This window comes from Aegilops tauschii, chromosome 3 (genome assembly GCF_002575655.3).
Source record: "Aegilops tauschii subsp. strangulata cultivar AL8/78 chromosome 3, Aet v6.0, whole genome shotgun sequence".
NCBI classification, from domain to species: Eukaryota; Viridiplantae; Streptophyta; class Magnoliopsida; order Poales; family Poaceae; genus Aegilops; species Aegilops tauschii.
In genome coordinates this window covers 611,329,626-611,350,176 of record NC_053037.3, presented here as the reverse complement: position 1 = coordinate 611,350,176, position 20,551 = coordinate 611,329,626, and the positions used below count along the sequence as shown (strand labels likewise).

Sequence of the window (20,551 nt, the reverse complement as noted above, 5' to 3'; positions counted from 1 at the left end):
AACGTTTCATGATGCATGTAGTGGACGTAGTATCGCGGATTACTGGCCAGGTGCAGACCTTGACCTTTATTGTTTGTTATGAACCCGAGACTTTGAATTCAAGTGACTGGTGAATTGGTGATACTTTGCTGTGATTACTGATGCTTGTTTGATTCCAATGTCTTGTGGACTGATGAATTGATGCATGTTTGATTTAATTTCCCATCTTTGTGAACTGGTAAATAACTGAATATATAGTTATGTACTCTGTTTTCCTGCTGAAAATCCTTTGTTTTCCTGATGAAAATACCCTGTTTTACTGCTGAATATGCAATGTAATTCTACTAAATATGCACATGTACCAGCTGCCGCTATAGCCCGCAATAGCGGCTGTAGCTGGTGGAAAAAGCTGCCGCTAAATCAAATAACCCGCGATCAAAAACTTTGGTTCTATTTCGTCTCCACCCACGGCGGATTCTTCGTGCTCACGGAGAAGAAGCCCCCTCACGCTGCGTGCGTCCTCTACCCTCTCACGGGCCACATGATTCGCTTCGTTGCCCCCATGATTTCCGGGGAGGAAGTTTCTGCTTAGGTCGTTGGTTCTTCGCCCACCCTGATCTTGCTTTCTCACCGAACAGGGATGCGCTACATTGCTGATCCTGAAAGTAAATGTTTTACCGTGCATGATGATACCGAGGACCATCAGCATGACACTTTTCATATGAAGCGTTTGGCCTTCAAAGGTACTGCTGTATATGCCGGCAGCGAGCAGGGTTCAGTGGTGCTGATTACGCACTGTCCTTTCATTCTGGAATTCAACGGAGAAGTGTTTAGTGTCCTTAATGAACAGTGCAACAGAGTGGTCTTCAAGCTCGACACTGAGAGACAAGTGCTTGAGCCTATGAAGAGCATTGGTGGCCTCGCCATCTTCGTTGGTCCGTGTCGATGCTTTGCTGTTAATGCAGAGAAGTTCCCATCTATTGCCGCGAACTGCATCTACTACTTGGAATCCACATTTTTAAGTTTTGACATCTACAAATATGACCTCGAGGAGGAGAAAGAAGAAAGGCTCTCTGAAGCCATAGATCATATGTTGGGTAGATGTTATCTCTTGGATTCGGCATTAGGGCATTTGCTCAACAATTTACGGCGCTACCCCACTCCACCTTTCTCATCCATTCAGCTTCTCTCGAGCTACACCACCATCGTCCGGGAATCCCAACTAGGGGATGCAGAGATGTTGTCTGGCTGATCTCTTGGTGATAGGCTGATAGCGATTGCTGCGATTGAAGATAATTTTATGCTTTGTTATCTAATGCTACTTTTCTTGTTTTATATGATGCTGTGAGGTTCATTGGGTTACCGGTTTTATAGACAACACAAAAGAAACATCCACAACCTTACAACCAGAAACAACACAATAGCAACATCATGAGCTCACAAAACTAAGCTAAAAGGCATATGGAGAAGTATTCGAAGAAGTGAATAGAGAGATCAGTGCTGTAGACCAGCAAGGCAGCAACCATGTCTTGAATGTTACCAGTCAATTATCTATAGAGGAAACATAGATCTCGTCAAGGTTCAGACTTTGGATATATAGTTTCAGAAAAAAAAAAGGTTAAGGCTTTGGGATGCAAAGCACTTGACACAATACAACTAACCAAATGAACTACTCATAGGCAAAAACGAAGTGCAATTCTTGCACACACTAGACATGGAAAATGCAAAGCTGAGACAACTAGGTGGCATGAGGTTATGGTCACTCAGAAAACACACATGCTGTCAAAATTTTGACACTAATACTCCCTCTGTTCCTAAATATTTGTCTTTCTAGAGATTTCAAATAAACTACATATACGGATGTATGTAGACATATTTTAGAGTGTAGATTCACTCATTTTGCTCCGTATGTAGCCATTTGTTGAAGTCTCTAGAAGGACAAATATTTAGGAACCGAGGGAGTATTTCCCTAACCCAGCACTGTAACATGAGCCGGATGGTGTGTATACATCTTACCAGAACCAGATTACCATCCAAAGTACACATCACTTATCATATATGCAGAGTATATATACTCCCTCCGTCCGAAAAAGCTTGTCCTAAGCTTGTTCCTTAAATGGATGTATCTAGCACTAACTTGATGCTAGATGCATCTATTTGAGGGACAAGTTTTTTTGGCCGGAGGGAATACCCACCAACTAATCTGCTCGATCGCAAATGTGCAGATTCAGGAAGTTCTGTTCCTTGCGTCATTAGAGTGACGTAGAGCAATGAGGATACGCAAAGATAGCTGCAAGTTTAGATCTCTAAACCAAATGCCTGCTTTGCCTTCAGGACAGGATGAACGCACATAGGGCTCACGGGATACCGTCTTGCAGAATCAGCAACATTGATCCGTCGTGTTTGCCAAACAAACATTGTAAAACTGAATTCACAAATTGTGATTGCCGTAGGCGATACTAGGCGTCCGCTTACGGCTGCAACCTTTTTCTCTCAGTTTTGTCAGAGTCAAGACGGAAATGAGCACATGCAGAAGCGAATGATCCATCTTGTTGTACAGCCTGTAACGCAGATGAAATAACTACCGGTTCATAGGTGCTTCAGGCTCCGTTTATCTTCAGCTTCGGCTTCAGCAGGTGCCAACACCATATTAAACAAGTATACTACACAGGTTAGCTACCTTACCTACCATAACAACTTGGATCTAAACATAGTGCAATGCAGTGCTCCTGAATTTTTAATTTCCTGCCGTTGAGTTCGCTCCATGCAACAAATATGCTGATGCAACAAGTATGAGGCTTGGTACATAGTACTAGTAGATTAAAAGAATGCTCTAACTTCCCATCTTGTGCACTAATACATGTAGTGCACCTTGCTTCGTAGATGCAAATTGCTGTTGTGGATGAAATGCTCTTCTTCTAATTCCCTACTGTAGTTGTCAAAGTATCTCTACTGCTATATTCATGTTTAAGGGCATTCACTTTTACAAGATTCAGAGCATAAACATTTCATCCAGGTTTGACTGTCAATAAGACACATTCGAGTGTATTGCAGAAGAGAATGCAGATCATGGGTATCTGTTTATATGCCAACCATCTGAATCATGTTGTAAGTGAGAGCTGAGGCGGTATTTTTGAAGAATACCAAGAGTTTGATGAAGTGCATGGACGGGTCTGAAGTTACTTGATCAGCACTCAGCAGCAGGGTGATTAGATGCAGAGTCCATTGAGGAGCCGAACCATATTCTGCTACCAATATTATGCAAGCAGTTGGTTTTCCACCATGAAGTAGCATCCCAGGCAGGTATTCTATTTGGCAAGATGCACTCCCAAGGCCCAAGGAGTGAGTGACAGCTCCTGCATGTGCAACATTAGCAATTTAGAATGTGGTAGCACCTAGCATTCAGTTTTACCCCCTCCGTTCCTAAATATAAACCCTTTTAGAGATTCCAGTATGAACTACATACGGAGCAAAATGTGTGAATCTACATTCTAAAATCCGTCTATATACATCTGTATAGAGTCCATATTGAATCTCTAAAATGGCTTATATTTAGAAAGCGAGGGAGTAGATGATATGTATCCTTTTTCCTCCTTTCTGACAGTAGGGAGTTGTTTATGTATCTGGCCGATTCCTTGACGAGAGCCTAGTCGAAAGCACCCATAAAAAGAGTAAATCGTTTTCGGTATGGGTACGCTGGCCCCTACGAGGGGCGGTAAGCAAGGTAGGTACCAGGGAGCAGGACCACGAAGGGTCTTCCCATCTCCTCTTGTTATTGTCTTTGTCCGAGATGCCCAGTTCACCAAATGATAATTCAAATCGAGATTGTGTGAAGTAAGATCTTTTTCTTCAAAGCGGATTTCTCCCTTCAAAATATCATCCATCTAATTTGTTAAAGTATGGAATTCTCACCTAGAGCTGCGGAACTCACGACTCTATTAGAAGGTAGAATGACCAACTTTTACACGAATTTTCAAGTGGATGAGATCGGTCGAGTGGTCTCAGTTGGACATGGGATTGTCACAAAATTAATTCTGTTGCATCTGTATTGTGACAACTGAGCATGCTGGGGGAGATATTCAACATTTGTATGGGAGTTTACAAACAATTTGCACGTACAAGTGATTTGTTTTTCCTATAGTGGGCTTAAACATCCATGAACAAATCCAAATCTTGTTCACGTCCACCAATATGTTGACTTGAAACCAACCTGCTATTTGGTTCAGTAAGTAATACACACGTTCTTTCTTTTAAAACTTGCCATTGCAGGAGTTTACCGAATTAGGCAAACTCAGGCTTTCAACCGGGCACACCCATTCTTTTAGACATGTACGTTGCAGTAACAGAGGTGTTCCCAGATTTGGTAGTTTGGCCCAGTGCATCATTGTCTCAGATCTGGCGACGTTTGGGGCAAGGTAGTCACTGGTGGCTCTGTCGTTGTGGGGATTTACGCGTTGGGGCAAAGCCGCAACGTTTGGATGGTCTTGGGGTTGTCTGGATGCAGGGCGGAGGCCCTACCAGTGGGGGACGTCATGTTTGTGGGTAGAGTGCGCGGATCGGGTGCTGGCTAGTGGCCAACACCTCATCGCGCCGTTGTAGTACCTCGGCATGCCGGTGGTAGCATTATGGGTTGCTGGTTGCAAGTTGCCACACGTTCGTCGGTCAACAATACCACCCCTTTAGCCCAAGGTGGCACTTGGTTCGTCGGTCAAACAATAACACGCTGTAAAGCTAGTTCCAACTTTTTTGGCGGCCGCTTTCAGCATCGCCAGGCTGGTTCTAGCACCGCCGCCCCGCTGGTTCCATCAATAATAATTGCTGGTTGCAGCATCGTGCTAGGCCTATTCCAGCACCGTGCTAGGCCGCTTCCAGTAAAACCCGCTGCTGGTTGCAGCACCACATCTCATGGTTGTCGTCGAAGCTCATCATCCCTTGGCAGGCAGCACTGCCACCCCCCTCTGTCTTCCCCCTGTAGCAGCACCTCCCCTCCTTAGCCAACCGGCGAAGCAAACCAAGCAACGAGAGTAGAACGCCCATGGCGAGGCCTCGCAGCCTGCCTCGCCAGAGAAGAAAAAAAGGAATGGAGGTGAAAGAAAATGGCACGTCGCGTGAAGGAAGGAGAGTCTGGGAGAAAAAGAAGATAAGATTGGTGGAGGTAAACGGCACGGTGCCACAACGGCGAGTTGATGTGGCGCAACAAAGTAGCGTTAGATCGAGGCGGATCGCGTGAGGCCTGCGAGACCGGCCGATATACCTGCCCGATAGGAGCGAGTTAGTTTGCTCGCGTAGCGCGCGACGATCAGAGACATCAGTTCTGTCGCGATCGTATGGTTTGCGAGGAGGCTTGAGTTCGCCAGAAATAGGTCGGTTGATTTAGAACGTTCTCCATTGAAAAAGGCCTTTGTTTGTACTCCCTCTCTCTCAGTTTACAGGGCGTGCGCGTACCCCTAGGTTGTCAATTTGACCAACCTAATATAAATCATATATTACAAAAAATATACCAATATAAACTTCAGATGTTCTATTTTCAAACGGTATAATTTTTATGTTATATAGTTTATATTAGGGTGATAAAATTGGTAACCTAGATATACGCGCAGGACTTGTAAACTGAAACGGAGGAAGTAAGTGAAATTCAAAAAGGTTTTCCTTTTTTTTCAGAATCAATTGGAAAAGGGGCCGCGCGCGTGTTAGCTTGAAGGGGCCAAATTTGCTCTTTGATTCGATGTTGGGGCAGCCCAATAGCGTGCATAGGCCTTCCATTTCTGGGCCTCCCGAAGCGTGCATAGGCCTTCTCTTTCGAACCCTAGTTCTTGCCTCCCGATCCCATTCTCTCCCCATCTTCACCTTCCACGGCGACGGCGGCTCCCCTCCGCCGTTCGCCGGTCCCCCGCCCAGCTGGCTGCTTCCCTTCGGCTCCGTCCCGCTGGTCTGCCATCTGCCGCCGCCGACCCGCTTCTCGCCCAGGCGCCGGATCTGAGGCCGGCGATGGGCCAGGCCCCGTCGCTGCCTGACGATGCGGTGGCGGACGTCCTCCGCCGCCTCGCGCCGCGCGACCTCGCAGCGTCCCGCCGCGTCTGCAAGACGTTGTGCCGCGTCGTCGACGGCCACCGCCTGCTGCGCGCGGACCTCCTCCCTCTCAAGCTGGGCGGCATCTTCCTCAACTTCTTCCAACTACGGTCTGCTACGCAGTTCCTTTCCCGCCCCACGACGGGCGCAGCCGTCTCCGGCCGGCTCGGCTACACCTTGGATGCTTGCCATCCGGACTACGATTTTCAGCCCGTTCCCTACGTGATCGATCATTGCAATGGTCTCCTCTTGCGACGCAGCAGTGGGCGCCTCTGCCCCCGGCCCCGGACCTGCCCAAACCCGCACCTCCAATCAAGCATTTTTGGAAATCCCGGTTGTTAGGTTGATCTCTCCACCAATGGGCCCAACGGCTCATTGGGCCCTTGACCCACGCCCTGATCGGGGGCGTCCAGTCCAAGCAAGGCTGGTGGGCCCCTGTCGCGCAGTGCTATAAAGAGGAGGTGGGGACCAGTGGCACGGGGTACGAGGTTCGTCACCGCCACTGTTCCCCACTCCTAACCCTATCCGATCCAGAGGGAGGCACTGAAGCGATGGGAAGCTCCACCGCTGCCACTCATGCACTTCAACGTCGACCTCTACACCGACCGTCGCTGCCCGTGCGCAGTCCTCCATCGACGAACCAGCAATGGCCGGAACGCTAAGGTAAACACCCGAATACAGACAATATCCCACTGATCTACTCCTAGTCGATCCAGTAAGTCTATCAATGGTATCTAGAGCCTGTCTAGTGAGTATATCAAGTTGGGAAAGAAAGATTCGGAAACGAATCAAAAGAGAAAAGAAAACAAACACAGATACGATTTTGATCTCGAATCGAATCAGAAAGAGGGAAAAGAACTCCTCTCAGAAAAGTTGCGCCGCCGTAACGGCCGCGCCGTTCCTCTCGATTCCGACTCGCATCGGCATGCCGAGGTTTCGGGAAAAAGAACCCTACCCCGACCGGGGAAAAGGGCACCGCGGCCAAACCGTTCGACGGCGACGCGCTCACGGCAAGGCGAACGCGCAGCCGGCGAAGGGGATGGCAACGGCGCCACCGTCGTCGCCTCCAAGCGAAACAGGAGGAGGAGGAAAGAACGGGGAGGGCCAAAAGGAAACGCAGGCTCGCGCGGCACGGCTCGACGCCGTCGCCGGTGGCCGGCGTGGCCCCAACCCGCCGCATCAGGAAAGCCGTTGCGCCTCTCTGCTCTCTCTCTCTCGATCTCTGTTGCAGGACAAGGGAGAAATTGAAGGAGGTGAGAAAGAGAAGAGGCCAGCGCGGCGCGGTGCCGCTCGTCGCCGTCGCCGGCGACCGGGCACAGCGCGGTGGCCCGTCGACCTGGACAGGGGCCGCCGCAGCGAAGCGAGAAAGAGAGCGGGGGCGCGCGAGGGAAAAGGGCGAATGTGGCTAGGGTTTCTGTCGGGGGATTGCTCTTTCCCAGTTTTGGTCTAGCGAAAAGATCGCAGGACCGTCCGATCGCCTTGAACGGCCTGGATGTAAAACCTAGTCTCGCTCGGGCCTTTTGGGCCGAAAGCATAGAGGGCCAGGCCGCAGCCGCGCTGCCTCGGTGGGCCGTTGGGCCCAATAGGGCGGAGGTGCAGCCGCGCAGCTGAGCGCGCCCGCCTACGGGACCTTTTGGGCGCGGAAGCGGTGGGCTGTTGTTTTTGTTTTTTCGTACAGTTTTGTATAGTTTGAATCTCTAGTCAATTTGAACCATCGAGATAATTGATTAGAAAACAGAAAAGTAAAAGAAATACTTCTGAAAAGTAAAAAGTTCATGAATTTTTTATTCATGTTTTTCCGCTGCAAATAAAAATAAAAGTGCTCTTTTAAAAGTGAATAGAACTAAAGTAAAAGATTAAATTGTTGCTTCTCTAATGCATTTTTGAACCAACCGGTTAAAATTGCTTAGAGAGTAAAAGAGTACATAATTATTTCTGAATAGAATATTGTAAAGTTTCCGCTGCAAAGTAAAAGTTTTATTCCTTGATTAAATTGGAACCAACGGGAAAATTTAATTGGAAGAATTGTTCTTAGCAATTTTTTTACCCTGTGGGTGAAAAAAAAAAGATGCAGATAGTTTCCGCTATGACAAAAGAAAGATATTTGTTTTAAAGTTAAAATTTGGTATTGTTATTTTCTGACCAACGTTGATGATAACAGTACTATAATTCTATGAGTCTCATGTTCAAAGCTTAAATCTCTGATAAATTTTGTATCAAAGTGATCAATTTTCAGAGAACATTTAAAGATCAAGAAATGCTCTTGAACTAGAGAAATGCATATTTCTTGTTTCCGCTGCAATAAAGTTGATGACGATGATTATTTCTTAGCAAAGTTGTTTAATAGAAATACTATCAAAACATTGTTTATGAGTTATATGCATTATTTCCATTTCCGCCCAACGGTGATATGGAATTAATGTAGAAGAATGAGTTTTATTCTAATTCTACCACAACGGTGATTTAGAGTATAAAAAGAAAGTTTTAAAAAGTTTAATGTGCATATTTTTTAACCAGACCAATGTAGGGTTTTTTTTTTTATGCTCATTATTGTTGATTATTGGCTAAGTTTCTCAGACTAAAAGTTTTCCATGCTTTCATTCGTAAAAGCGAATGGCTGGGTACTTGTTACCCGAAAGATGACCAAGAAAGGTCATAACGCGAGGGAGTATGTTCTCTCTAAAGAATGGCTTCAAAAGAAAAGAATTCTTGGATATTAATCCAAGAAAAGAAAACAAATAGATCATTGAGAGTCTTGGTTGATGAATGTCTTTCATGTATTCTATATGAAGAAGATTTTTCAGTCAACACGATTTGAGATGAAACAAGCAACATGCGTGTTTAATTTGACCAACGTCAGATTAAGCATGTGTGTCAAAGAGCGTTCAGATTTATTTCTGAATTTCATGATTGCATATGCAGTCAAAAGAGCCAATTCTGGCATTTATGTTCCTTACAGGGAATTACCCGCATAGCGGGAAAAGTGGATTATGATAAAACCCGCATGGCGGGGAAAGTCTGGGAAAATACCTGCGTAACTGGGTAAAGTTGACATAGTATTATGTCAAAAATCCTATACATCAGGAGAAATTTTGGCAAAGAACTTATCCTGTATGACAGGAGAAAGATATGATGACTCATGTGCGTTTGATGTGTCCCACTCTGAGAGAAAAGTACGGAGTAGCTATTATGCTTTCCTAGTATCGACCGTACACCTTATGTGTAATGGTCATTAAGCACTCAATAAATCCAAAGAGAATAAAAGTTACAGACGAACCTAAAGATAAGAATGATATGCAAGTGTGACTTGCAAAAGTACTAATGATAAAGAACTATTTTGAGTTTCCGAAATGGAATGAGGAATAAGGAAAAAGTACTCCCATACCGTTAACAGATAACTTCATTACATATGAAGTAATCAGATACATGAAGTAGATACTCAAAGTTTCCTCAATTCACAAGAGTTGTGAATGGTTTTTCGAAATTGTGGCAGAAAAGTTCTTGCCACATTTCGAGGGGGAGAAAGAAATATGAGATATCCATTAATGAAGAATGTGATCATCTGGGGGAGTACGACGATCATAATAATACCCCTAAAGAAAAGAAATAGATGTATTCCTGAATCTTTTACAGTTCCGAAAGCAGACTAAGGAATACTAAGACGGTGCTTAAAGTGCCATAAAGAAGAAAGTTTTAACAGATTAAACCCAAATAATAAAGTTTAAAGATACGCCATTTTTAGTAAAGATGGAGTAATCTGGGGGAGCATGGTATGAAAATACCTAAGACTCGAATAGATTGTATCTGGGGGAGCATGTTGTATGACTTATACAGCACCTGTTGTTAGCTCCATAAAGGAGGAATGAGTAAACATGGATCTTGTGATACAGGTCCTGTAAAACCTATTGCCTCTTGGAAGTGAAAGACTACAATTAATTTGCCTCTTGGCAATGACAGAGCAACAACAGCCCCATATGAAAGAAGTGCCAGTACCTGAGACACAGATGGTCTCAAGGAATGAGAAAATCAGATACTTCTGATTACTATAAAGTCTATGTTAGTGAAATTCAAATGGAGGTTGATCCCACCTCATTTAAAGCGCTCAATCGAGTTTTGAGAAGTGTCTGCTTATCTAAATGATAAGAGACTATGTGAGATGAAATGAAATTGGTGAGTTCTGACGATGTTCGGGACTCATGAGTAATTTCCAATGGAGCCAAAACAGTAGGCTGTAAAGAGTCTACAAGGACAATGTGACTCCAAAGGAAATATGTAAAGGTGTAAAACACGACTAAAATCGAAAGGTTTTTTGCGCATTTTACACTGAATAGATTACAATGAGTGTTGGTAGCACATCATGATCTGAGTTACATCAGATGAAAGATATTATGATCTGAGTTACATCAGATGAAAGTAAAGAACACAGGGGATACTGCCTGAAGAAGTCTTTTATGGACTAAAGCAATCAAATATTGTTTTGGGTTAAAGAAAATGAGAGGACAATTGTGTTTGTATAAAGTTATAGAATGGGAATTTCATTTCCTATATCTTGTACATGCGGATAACATTCTGCTTGTTAGTAGTGATGTTAATTCGACTGCAGGAGGAAAAGAAGTTCTTGTCCTCAAAGTTTAAAAGAATGTCTCTCGTTATAAGGATCGAGATTCACCGAGAAAAGAATAAAAGGGGTATTAGGTGTGTCGCATGGGCATGCTAAGGAAAGTTTCTAAAGTATGCATGCGAGAAAACCTACGCCTGTTCTTATAGTAAAGGGTAATGATTTTGGGAACTTTAGTGTTCCAAAAGTCAATACGAAATAGACCAAATGAATATGGTACCATATGCTTCAGCTGTTGGAAGCTTAATGAATGCAAAAGTATAACATTACCGTGACACAGTTCACGTAACCGGGTTGTTTTGGTAATGTCCAGTCCAGATATAGATCACTGGAATGGAGTCAAGGATATCGGCCTCATGCTGAAAGAAATAAGTGCTCTCAAAAGATTATGAGTACAAAGACAGGATTCGTGAAATATACAGCGAAATCCACAATTGTCGCTGACTTTCACACTTAGAGTTTTTGTGTGGAAAAACTCTAAAGAATGAATCAATTATCATTAATATGATGTAAAGATAATGTACAACATGATATGAGGCTGAGGGACAGGCAAAAAGGTTAAAGAAATAAGTACCCGGAATTGATAATGGTTGACAACAGCGATAACCATTTTAAGTTTTTCGCTCCTATGACAACGAGTCAAGTGTTGATGCCAAACACACTGACATAGAGTTATGCGTTGTAAAGGAGAAAGTCCGGAATCATGTAGAAATGCTTGAAGCATAAAAGCAACAGACAAGTGTTTGCAGATCTGCTTATTAAAGGCTTGCCACCCAGTGTGTTCGGAGAACACTCAGTCGACATGGGTTTTATGGTATAGTCTAAGATTTCCGGACAATAAAAGGGCCCAAGGTTAAATAATCTGTTTCAAAACAGAGGAGTGTGTTGTAGGTGTTGATTCTATCGGGAATGACCCATGATGATGAGACATGCTCTACATGCAAATCTGTGATGGAACGAGTACTTTGAAAAGAGTTATTTCAAAGTATAAAGTTAAAAGTATAATGATGAGATCAAGGGGGAGAATGTTAGGTTGATCTCTCCACCAATGGGCCCAACGGCTCATTGGGCCCTTGACCCACGCCCTAATCGGGGGCGTCCAGCCCAAGCAAGGCTGGTGGGCCCCTGTCGCGCAGTGCTATAAAGAGGAGGTGGGGACCAGTGGCACGGGGTACGAGGTTCGTCACCGCCACCGTTCCCCACTCCTAACCCTATCCGATCCAGAGGGAGGCACTGAAGCGATGGGAAGCTCCACCGCTGCCACTCATGCACTTCACCGTCGACCTCTACACCGACCGTCGCTGCCCGTGCGCAGTCCTCCATCGACGAACCAGCAATGGCCGGAACGCTAAGGTAAACACCCGAATACAGACAATATCCCACTGATCTACTCCTAGTCGATCCAGTAAGTCTATCACCGGTACCTCGTGTTTGACCCCATGCTGTCACCCAACCATTTCGAGTGTTCATAATGCCCGAAATTGCTTTCAAGGTCGAATGTGAGCAATTTGAATGGCCACCGTCCACGTTGATCCTTCCTGTGTTTTCATCAAAGATTGGTTCATGGGAGAAGAGGACATTTTGTCGGGAAGGGGAAGCTGCAGGGACGATACCTGGCTTGGTTGGGGTCAGACTGGATTGCAATGAACGTCAGTCTGTCTACTGGAGAGGATCACTCTAGATTTGTTGCGACAACTGTTTTATTTTGAGGTAGTGTATATTACCAACCCGGTCAACTCCTTGAGCACCATATGTATGTTATTCTGGTTTTGGTTTTGAGAAATATTTTCCAATTTTTGTTCTTGCAGAATATCACTGTCAGACAACAGTTATCGAGTAATAAGACTGCCAACAAGATTGTCCCTAGACGATTCACAAGGTGATCAACAGTTTTACCTAGGAAAATCAACCAAGGGGATATATTGTGCATCAAGAATCACGTCACATAGGTCCCACCTTCAGGTTTGGTTCCTTAACCACCTGAACGAGTGGGTTTTGAAGCATGACAAAGATATTTTCCCCGTCCTGCCAAATATCGACTATGGCAACCCATGTGATGGACCTTGGATCCTACAACAATTTGACTATGATGAACATTCTGATGAAGATGATTCTGTTGTGGAGGACAACAGGGAAGCAGTGGAAAAGGAAAATTTTGAAGCAATAGTGGAACAAGGGAAATTTGAGTGGGACTCAGAGAATGATAATGTACTTGAACCTGAAGTAGCTGCAGGGGAACTGATACATGTTTCCTTGGATTCCATCCTTTCAAAGAGGTTGTGTTCGTGACTCTGTGGGACAGAGTGCTAGCCTATCATTTGCCGAGCTCAAAGCTTCAAGATTTAGGCAAGCTTTTTCCAGAATTCTATGTGGATGGGCACCACACTTACTGGCATACACAGGTGGAAGAGTCTTTCCTGTACACCCCCTGCTGGTTAGGGGAGCTTCCTGAAAAACAAAACTAGTTGGAAGGTATCGTAGAAGATTAGAATGCCTTTGTGACAACTATTCGAAGAATGGAACACTTTGGTATTTGTGCACAAAGGTTGTTTGTTCCCTGAGAAACTAAATCTAGACATGCCTATCTCTGGTTTGAATTTGCTTATTTTCACAGTTGTTTTGATCGAGTACCACCGATCCCGAGTCTATGCTTACAAGTTGACTGCCTTGTGACCCTCCTATTGTGGTGTGGTTGCTGTCTTTGTGAAGAGGGTTTCGTTCCCCTGGTTTGACACCTTTGGTGGCGGTTGTGGCTTGTTAGGTATGATTGCCAGGTATGATCCTTCATATACCTATTCATCTTCTGACCTAACATTGGACATTAGCATGGCATGTGAAATCTCGATCCCTAAGATCCTAACCTGGCACTACAACATGACTCCGATGGTTTGTCCGTATGTCTCTACACTCTACGAGAACCACATTACCACCCCACTTCAACTAGAAAAAAGAAGTAAAGAAGAACCACATTACCACCCAAAGTATGTATGTTGTATATGTCACTCACGATATGTTCAGCATATATCCACCAGTTAAGGTGATTGATCTCGGCTGTACGAATCAATTCAGTTATTTGTGTTTGTCAGTGACTGGTTGCACCAACCGATTCATGTCAGTGTGTCGAGAGACGACGACGGCCTGGTAGGCGGTGTTGAGAAGATAATGGGCTGATATGAATCGATGTGGCCCGTCTCATTCAGCCCGGTGTGTATATTGCCTTCGTATACGTGTAAATGCGTACTGCGCAGGTTATTTTGGAGGGAAAATCGCGGAGGTGATCACCCTTGGGGCCAAATCCATTACTTTGGCACTGCCATTGAGATCATGGACATCATGCCGTGAAGAAAAACAAGGAGAGGGACAAATCCATTGGCGATTGAACTCCCACAGGATGAGAGTGTGGAGAGAGATTGAGATTTGTTCGTGCCTCTAGCTGTAGGAAATTATGAAATATGTGAATTTTTTCTTGAACACAATCGCATGCTTCAATTGCGAGAAGCAAGTCAACTTATTCCATCTTAACAAAAGATCTCTGAAGTGCAAGCATTTGAAACTGAAAATGGCTCGGGTACTGGACCAACAACTGCTCATGAGTTGGCTAGCTGAAGAGTTGGTGGATCATGTAATCTTACCTATACACGTCGGGATCAAAAGAACTATTTATGAACTAAGCGCCAAAGGGACCTAATGTATGGTGAAGCGGGTAGCATGATAAAATATTTTTGAGATAGAGCTGCAGAGAATCCATCATTCCACTATGCCTTTCAGTATGACTGCGAAGAACAGATAACAAACATCTTCCAGGCCGATGCCAAAATGATCATTGACTATGCCAATTATAGCGGTGTTGTGAGCTTTGACACAACCTTTGGAACAAATAAGGAATATAGGCCCTTCGGAGTGTTTGTTGGGTTTAATCATTTCAGAGGAACGATTATTTTGGTGCTTGCCAACTTTATGGTGAGACATTTGATTCTTTTCGATGGCTTTTTGAGACATTTCTTTCAGTACATAACCAGAAGCAACCTCGAACTGTATGCACTGATATAGACACTGCAATTGGTAACGCGGTAGAGCATGTACTTCCAGAAATCCAACATGGCCTGTTTACTTTAACATTATTCAAAGTGCAGTCAAGCATTTATGTAGTCACAAAGACAATGCTGATGAAGAAGAAGAATCGTCTCTTATTGCAGATTTTAGTGCATGCATGGACGAGTACGAAGATGAGCCAACTTTTGAAGAAGCATTTTACACTACGAGAGGTAAGGTGGAAAATCAAACTTGGTTTGATAGTATTTGTAAGGTAAAAGAGAAGTGGGCAGCATGTTACATGAGAAATGCTTTCACCTTGGGAATGAAGAGCACACAACTAAGTGAGAGTCTAAACAATGACCTGAAGCAAATATCTGAAGTCAGATTTAGATATCAGATGTTTTATCAAACAGTTCGAGATAGTTGTGAAAGGAAAAAGAGATAATGAGGTAATTTCAAAATGAAGACACCCTATCGGTGCAAGCAAGCAAGCTTTACAATCCTGTTATATTTTAGTGTTTTCAGTCTGAATATGGAAGATATACAGCAACTTGCTTTGAAGTACTAGCTGGACATCATGAATATATGGTTAAAATTGGAAGTCTATGTGAATGTCCAACATACGAAGAAGAATGCAAAGTTATTGGCAATCCTTCAGAACAAACAACTAAATGTAGTTGTCGACATTTCGAGAGAATAGGATTATTGTGCAGCCATGCTTTGAAAGTCCTTGATATGATGAGTATTAAGTTGTTGCCTGCACATTACGTATTGAAGCGATGGAGTCGAGAAGCGCGGTCAAGATGTGTTAAAGATATTCATGGAAAAACTGTTGTAGAATATCCCAAGTTGGAGGCCCTTGAGCGCTACAATTTCTTTTCACGCAAATTAATAACTTGGCAACCCAAGCATCTAGTTCTGAAAAGTGTTGCACATTAATCGATAATGCAGTTCATAGTGTTGGCAAGCAAGTTGAGAAACTATTGAATGCATGCACGTATAATTCTGATGGAATAGATGATGCGAGTGGGACTCCTCAAGGATCAAATGGTCTGTTGAGCATTGCACTCCTGAAGAAACAAAATTGGAAACAAAAGATAGAAAAGAAAGAAAACTTGGATTAATAGGCTACACAAGAGAAGAAAGAACACCCCGGTTAAATCTGGAGCACCAGAAAAAACAGCTAATTAAATCTAAGGTATTTCCCTAATTGTACAGTACAAATAAATTAAGTTATGCTACTCTGTTTTAACTTTCTAATATTTTACACCAGCAGCAAGGACAAAAGGACCAGCACATCACAAGATCAATTAATAGCTGGAGCACTAGAAAACCCATCTAATGTATTTCTCTAATTGTACAGTACAAATAAATTAAGTTGTGCTACTCCGTTTTAACTTGGGTTTGTTGTACCAGTAGCAAGGAAGTTTCACGCTAACTAACTCTGTCAACAATCCAGAATTCAACTGTTGAAGACATATTGGCCGAAGATATACTTTGGGCACCATGAATTCAGAAATACCGATTCCTGGCGCTCTAGTAGTAGTTCATTTCTTAAGTTGCTTCGTTCAGGAAATGCCACGTGTTTCTTCATTGCACCGAGTTGTTTAGAAATGCTGGAGACCTTTTCAGAATTTTTGTGTCAAAATTTTAGAGCACATTCAGTCCGGTGAAGTACTAGTTGTTTCATCTCTCATCCGTGATGTTTACTCATGTTTGAGCATTCAGTACTTTGAGGAGCATGCATGTTTGTCAACACCATACCAGCTTCCTTTAGTGTCAAAAATGGTACAAGCTTCGTTCTCTTTTTCTCTGAAGTTTCAGTTGCACATGCCTCGCTCTTTTTCTCTCTGAATTCGTTCTCTGTTTGTCTGAAGTTTTAGTTCAGCTAACCCGTCCACACAATGCAGAGTACTAGATACAATTAGTAGAATAGAATAGTACGTGGGAGCAGGACGTTTGATGTTACTGGACGGTGAATGGAGCAGTTAAGTTACACTCCTAACTTCGGTTCTACAAGTCAGGCGAGCCGGGTTTGATAATCTATCCTGCTTCCCTGCCTATCAAACTAATGCCACAGCGGTGCCCCCCTCGACGTCGCCTGCATCTGCCATTATCTTCATCTAGCAGCGCTGACACCCACTTTCAGATCTCCGACGGCCTTGGCCACGCTGTCTACCTCACGGTTTCATCATCCCTCCCAAGCGCCCACTCCAGTTGTGTCCCGTTCTTGGTCAGCACAATGCCCACAGATTTGTGAGCTCTTAAACTATTTTAGGTGATAGAACTTTCTCAAAACTATTTTAGGTGGCAGAACCCTCTCAAAACTAACTAAACCATGCCAGCTCGACTAGAGTTTCTACCTCTTATCTGATGAATGATTTTATGATAAATAACTTCATGGATATGATTAAGGCTGCTTATAATTCCCCAATTTATCTTACCAGTCACACACCTATAATTTTTGCACACACTAAATCTTGGGATAGTTCAGGAACTAAGAGCATCTCCAATAGATGATGCAAATTTGGAGATGTAAAACTAGGTGTTGCATAATTTACATCACAAAAAATGCTTTTGACATCTCAAAAAAAGAGCCAACTCCAACAGATGATGTATATTTGTGATGTAAAACTTCAACTCCAACATATTATGTATTTGAAGATGTAAAAATAGTGCACTAAACCTACTGTCGAAACCGTCAAAGCTCACGCGCTCCCGCTGCAGCTCGCCGGGACCGGCGGGGATGGCCGGAATCGGCAGGCGGCGGAGAGGAATGGGTAGGGGAGGTCGAGAGGAAGCCAAACCGGTTGTGTGGCAGCACGGGGCGGCACTGGAGCTGCCCGTAATCGGCCGACGGCGGCGGTGGCGGAAAGGGGGTCGGGCAGGTGGCGGGCCGGTGAGGCAGGTGGCGGGGGACGGGGGGGCGAAGTCGTGGCGGGCCCGACTACAGCCGTAGAAGTTTCGATTCGGCGGCGGGTGAAAGTGAATCGGCGGCTGCGTGCGGTGGGCCGGCGAGGCAGGCGGCAGGGGACTGGGGGGGGGGGGGCGAAATCGCGGCGGGCCCGGCTGCCGTCGGGCGGCGGGCGGCAACGTCAATTTGAAGTGGATTTGGCGGCGGCGGCCGGTCGCGCGAAAGGGGATGGAATTGGCAGTTGGGCAGTTGGCGGGCTGGCGCATTTTTCCATCTCCTATAGGTGGGGATGCAAATTTGCACCGCGAGATGTTGTAGTTTACATCTCCGGGAGATGGAGATGTAACTTTTTTTGCATCTATATCATGTGTTGGAGCAGCGTTTTTGGGCCTATAAGTTCATTGGTTCATGCCCTCCCTCCAGTATATCGTTTTTACTTTGAGTCTTTCTGTACATGGCTGACTGGTATCCCACAAAATCATGGAAATATATTATTAGTTGGTAGCTTTTGGGTAACTGCTTGCCATCTTTAGGTATTAGCTCTTTATAAGGATATCCTCTTCTAGTCATTCCCATTAAGCAGGGAATAAAGCAATAACTAAGAAACATTAAGAAAAAAATACTACAACTAAGAAAGCAAGGAAAAAAACAAAGAAAACCCAAGTATAACGAAGAAACAAACAAAAACTGAAGAAAATCAATGAAAAACAAGGAAAACCTATGTATAACGAACAAGACCACTGCCAAAAAACAAAAAAAAATCCGAACAAAAAACTGAAGAAGTGAAAGAAAACAAAGAACACCGAGGCAGAGCGACAAAAGCAGCTGCGAACGACCTATTCTAGTGAGCCAGTCTAATAGCTCCTGCCGATTGGGGATTCCTAATAGGAATCGATACGGATGAGACATAGCTGTCGCGGTGGAGGACTCATTGTCTCATGGACGAGGTGGCTCGATCTGTTGCCGAGTGGTGTTTTTTTTTTTTTTTTTGACAATCTCGCAAAGCTTTTTATTTAACTCGTCACAACGTTTATAGGGACGAACGAAAGAACACCCAGATTGCTGTTAAGCGATGTGGGATATGGGCGTATCTCCTAATGGGTTGGGCCAAATTGTAAGCATACCTATCAAAAAGTATCACTTTGGAAAGGGGGTCGTAGCCCAGTTTCATTTCGACGATGCCCATCCAGTGCGAGTATCCCTACTCTTGTGCGCCTCCTATTTGGCGCCTAGGTCATTGTATAGTGACCTAACGCATAACCACCTGTGAGCCAAGTCCTCTGTATGAGCCGGCCCATTCCTTTTTCTTTTCAACCGATTTTAGAAACCCTTTTTTCTTTTTCTTTTGAGTTTCCCAGTTTTTTATTCCTTTCTTCATATTTTCTTTTTTTATTTTCCTTTTCTTTTTCCTATTTTCCATTCGGTGAACATTTTTTTCAAAAGGACAAACATTTTGCGAATTCATGAACAATTTTTGAATGCACAAATATATTTAAAAATCAAGCATAATTTTCAAGTTCGCGAACCTTTTTGGAAATTCATAGACATTTGGAGTCACAAACAGTTTTTGAATTCCTAAACTTATTTTGAATTTGCGAACCTTTTTTACAATACATGAACATATTTTCAATTCACAGACATTTTTATCAATTCATGAACTTTTTTTAAATTTGTGATAGTTACAGAAATTCATGTATATTATTTACAAGCTGGCTAACATTGTTGTGAAATTCCTTAATATTTTTCAAACTCAAGAAAATTTTGCAAAATCTAGGATTTTTTAGTGGATTAGTGAACATTTCATTTATTTGAGATCAATTTTTTTGGAAATTTATGAACATTTTTCAATCTCACAAACAGTTTTCCAAATTAGTGAATATTTTTCAAACTCATAAATAGTTCTCAAAATTTATGATTTTTTTTGAATTAATGATCATATTATTATAAAATCACCAAAATTGCTTGAGTCATGTTTTTTTGAATTCACTATTTGTTTGAAAATTTGGGTCCTTTTTAAAATCCCAAATTCCTTAAAAGACAAAAAATAAAAACAGAAAATAAAAAAGGAAAAATAAATAAACAGGGTGTCCCGCCCAGCTCATGGGCTGGGCCAAAAACGCGTGCGGGGGAGCGGTGGGTGCGCGTTTCCTCCCTATTTAGCGCTTAGGTCACCGAATAGAGCCACAACAACTAACTGAGGATACCACCTTGAAGACCCCCTCAAGGGTCACTCTTGGTGGGCTCAACACCTTCTCGGCCGGCACCACTTGTCGTGTGCTGGGCGCTTTCACATAATTTTTTTATTTATTTTTCTATACGCGTTGTCGGGTTTTACATGTTTTTTCTGGGTTTTTCGGCTTTTATGATTTTGCTCGGTTTTCCCAATGTTTTGAATTGCGTGCAAGAACACGTTTGTTTTCTTCCATGAGAGGTACGAATTTGCTTCTCGTGGAGGCACAGGTTTGGTTCCGCGAGAGGCACAGATTTGCTTCTCATGAAGGCGTAGGCTTGCTTCCGCGAGAGGAATATATTTGCTTCCCGTGGAGGCACAAATTAGTTTCTGTGAGAGGCATAACTGTGCCTCACGAAAAGAAAGGAAAAAAAATACCGCGAGAGGCACCATTGTGCATCGTGAAACGAAAGAGAAAACACCGCGAGAGGCACATATTTACTTCTCGTGGAGGCACCATTTTGCGCTTCTGCGAGAGGCGCAACCGTGCCTCACGAAAAGGAAGACAAAACGCTGCAAGAGGCGCAACCGTGCCTCACGAAAAGGAAGACAAAACGCTGCGAGAGGCACATATTTTCTTCGCGTGGAGTCTCAGGTTTGCTTCCGCGAGAGGCAAAACTGTGCCTCTCAGAATGGAAAAAGGTGTGAAAAAATCATGCTTCCGGCTTCTTATTTTTTCCTATCGGATTTTCCTTGTTTTTTCGTG

The 20,551-nt window shown here is 43.7% G+C and overlaps 1 pseudogene; it reads left to right on the top strand.

Moving 5' to 3' along the window:
• The first annotated feature begins 5,948 nt into the window (after positions 1-5,948).
• Positions 5,949-13,159, top strand: LOC109764738 (uncharacterized; annotated as a pseudogene).
• The last annotated feature ends 7,392 nt before the right edge of the window (positions 13,160-20,551 follow it).